This window comes from Grammomys surdaster, unplaced genomic scaffold (genome assembly GCF_004785775.1).
Source record: "Grammomys surdaster isolate TR1022 unplaced genomic scaffold, NIH_TR_1.0 193, whole genome shotgun sequence".
Lineage (NCBI taxonomy): Eukaryota > Metazoa > Chordata > Mammalia > Rodentia > Muridae > Grammomys > Grammomys surdaster.
This window is the reverse complement of record NW_021604638.1, coordinates 4,324,795-4,328,502: the sequence shown is the minus strand read 5'-3', so window position 1 is coordinate 4,328,502 and position 3,708 is coordinate 4,324,795. Positions and strand designations below refer to the sequence as shown.

At 44.9% G+C, this 3,708-nt stretch overlaps 1 pseudogene; it reads right to left on the bottom strand.

Annotated features, from left to right (window-relative positions):
- Positions 1 to 2,823: 2,823 nt before the first annotated feature.
- Positions 2,824 to 3,303, bottom strand: LOC114623104 (annotated as a pseudogene).
- Positions 3,304 to 3,708: the final 405 nt, after the last annotated feature.

Below are 3,708 nucleotides of genomic sequence, written 5' to 3'. Positions count from 1 at the left end.
GAGACGCTGCACTTCCTACGTGTGATCCAAGAAGGATCAGGGAGTTTCTCAGGTGCTCCTGAAGCAATGGAGAAGCTGAATTTGCTTTCTGGAACCTTCCCATGAGGACTGAGTCCTAAACACTGAAGCTGTGGCAGGTAGAACAGGTGTCCTGGGAAGGTCCCGCTCACCCCTGTGAGGAACCCTAATGTGCAGAAACAAGGACACTCATGGAGAAATGTCACCTGATCACAACAGGAGGGAACCGGGCAGGGCTGGCTCACTGATATTATAGCACGCACTTTTCAGATGTGGAATACAGACAGTTATTGTCAAATAAAAGCCTCATCAGCAGCTCAAAGGTATCAACAAATGAGAAACCCTGAGCCTTTGGCTAGAGAGCACAGTCTGCCCGCAGGGTTAGTGTTTTTAACACATCCTCAGTTAAAATGCCAATTAAAGTATGATTTATCTCAAATAAATGTCTCCATAACTTTTAATTGCAGTATGCGGTGTCAGTCACTTTGTTTGTGTGGGGAACAAGACCATTAAGGGATTATTTGTCTTCTAAGCTGTGATGCAAGGTCCCCAGGAGCCAACTCTCGGCTGCCTCTAACTGGAAAGGAAGCTGAAGAGAGGGGAATAGGGGTCTACATCAGTCTCTAAATGTTGAAGTGTCTTCTAAGAGGCAGTTTTGTGTTTTCTCATTTGGGGGAGTTGTGCTTTGTTATTGCTTTGGGGAGCTGGTGTCACCTCACTTTTTGCAAAAAAAAAAGAGAAGGTTTTTCTCTGTGTCCATCTCTATATTAGCTACTGTAATTACAAGATCCCTTCCCTAGGCCTGGCCAGCAAGGAGCACTGGGAAGAGGAGGAGGAGCAAGTCTGTCTCTTACTGTGTAACTGTCCTTTTAGCATCTGTTAATTAATCCCTGTGACGGTCTTTACTTCAAAGATTCCATGCTAAGCTCTCCCTTCAAAGAGGGTAAGAGATGGCCTTTCCTGAAACAAATATGGTCACGGCTCAGGAACGTAAGGTTTGTTCTTCCCAAATACCACATTCCAACATGAAAGTCTTTTCATGAAGGTTTTGTAGTGACAGGACAAAGAAGAGTCATAAATCAAGGGGCTTTTCAAATACATTGGTGGAAACATTAAGTGGCCATTACTGCAGAGTGGAGAGGCGTCAGCTACTGTCCACAGATGCTGTCAGATGCATTCTTAGCCCCTTGATTGGCAGAGAATTAAGGTTTGCTAAGTTAGTGCATTCCAAAGGCTTTATCTGTTTAGCAGGGTTAGGTCTGACACAGAGGTGGGCAAGGAATAGCTGTTTAGGAGGCTGAAGACAGCCCAGAAGAAGCTGTAATTGGCTCTGGACCTGAAGCGTTTCAACTGAAGTGTCCACTGTCACTGAGACTGTAAACTGTCACTCAGCCCTAGTAAACACACAGTCTTTTCAGTCCTCTTTTGTATTACCAAATGTATTGAAGACCTTCCCAAAGGTTTAGTGTTAAAATTCTATGTAGCTTAATAAAGTACACACACACACACACACACACACACACACACACACACACACCAATCAGCTTGTTTTGGTAGCATTTTGCTAGCTTCACGAGTTCCTCTGAAACACTAGCCAGAGTTATTTTTCTCCTGTCCAAAAAATAATGACTAAACATTCTCTCAGTCAGTCAGTCGTCAGTCCGTGTATGTGTGTGCTCTTGATTTTATTTGCTTTGTTGTGCCTCAGTCACAAGCCCCAAAAGACCACCCGGGAGCTGCCTCTGATGCAATCACACTAGGTGCTGGTTATTTCAAGCTCACTGTCGACCCTGACGAAGCAAGACAGGATGGTGAAGCAGACTCAAGCCTTCATCAGAACAAGCTTTTCTAGGAAATGGCAAGCAAGTGAGGGGGTTTCCCATCTTTAATGCCAGCGGACACAGTCATATCTGTGCCTGGCATTCTTGGCACATGAATCGCATGTGAAAACACACAAAAAAAGGCAAATCCGGTCCTTGTGAGTCATTTTCCTATTGATCTAATTTACCTTGAAGGGTGATATATTCTCCACTAATTCAGAGATTAATAACCACTTAAAGATCCCTGAAAGGCATTTAGCTTCTTTGATCAGTATGCCATAACCCCACTTATCGGCTCTTCAGTGACTTTGGGAGGAGGTATTTGATAGGATTTAAAGGGAAATTTGACTGCACTGTACTGGAACTGGGCTGTGTACGGAGCTTTGAAACTTTGTCTTGTTAATAATAAAATCAAGAACGTGATTTGATTGGCTGTAATGTGATCCTCGGTGGCAAACAGAGGTGACCGCCATTTCTATCTACTGAATGAGATAACTGGATTTGCCATTTTGCCACCCAGGGAAGATGGCCGCTAGGACATACTGAAACGCTCTTGTTTTGGTGTCACTTCATTTCCTTCACTTCATTTTGTTGACTTCATCTAAACAAATAGCCAGGCGCTGAAAGACTGTTACCTGCACACGACTGATTTAAATAAGGTTCATGGAGCACTTCCTTTGCTTGTTTTAAACGACAGGAACCAATCTGGGTCTAGGTTAAGATGAACTATACCAACCCCCAAGTGGAAGATTTTACCAAGAACACGTTTTCTTTTTTTCTTTTTTTTTTTTTTTAACTAAAACAGCTGACCATTTTATTTTCACGTTTCACAATATAAGTGAAAACTGCCCCTTTTGTATCACTTCTTCCTCTCTGTTAGGAAGGAAGGTCCTGGCCATGCGTCTAGTAAGCACTCAGGCTCAGCACCAAGACCTCCTGGGGAAACAGCACAATACAAAACGATGAAGAGCGAGGGCTTCTGCTCTTATCTGTCTGGCCGGGTCATGCCAGGCCGCGTGGGCACCATCATCGAGCGGGCGGGGGATCTCATCATGGGAGGCCCGGGCATCATGGGCATGTGGCCTCCCATGGGCGGTCTCATCCCAGGAGCTGGTCCCACAGGCATCATCCCAGGAGGAGGGGGGCCCATCATTGGCATCATGGGAGGGCCTCCCATGTGGGGTGCAGGCATCATGCCAGGCCGAGGAGGACCCGGGAGACTGGGGGGAGGCGGGATCATGGCCCCTGCAGGCGGAGGAGCAGAGAATGGAGCCGGAGGGATCTTTCCTTGTTGAAATGCAGCCGTTGTCTTGTCAATCAGGCTCTGGGCCTGCTCTTCCATCCATTTCTGGTAATAGTCTTTCACATTCTCTTTGTGTTTCCGACCACTGCAGTGTGTCTTCCTCACAGACGGGGAATCGTGGGTAAGATATGTATCACAGTAGTCACAGTAAAACTTAGGCATGATGCTCACAGGCCGTTGGCTACCCGGGTCCTATGTTTTCTTTACTTACTTTTATTTATTTACTTCTGTTTTTGTTTCTTCTCCTTTTCCACTTATTGTCTCCTGAAAAGGACATAGAGGTTCTGGATTACTTTTTAAAATTGTGTTCGTTTATTTATTTATTTATTCATTTATTTATTATGTGTGTGCACACCCATGTACTATGGTACATGTGTGGAGGTCAAAAGACAATTTGCAAGAAAGAGTCAGTTCTTTCCTTCCACCATGGGAGTTCTGGGGTTTGAACTCAGGTCGTCAGGCTTGACAGCAAGCACCTTTTCCCACTGAGCTATCTCACTGGTCCTCTTTTTCTATTTATAGAATTCTACTCCAATTCTAAATTCTAAAACAACATGGACGTATCCC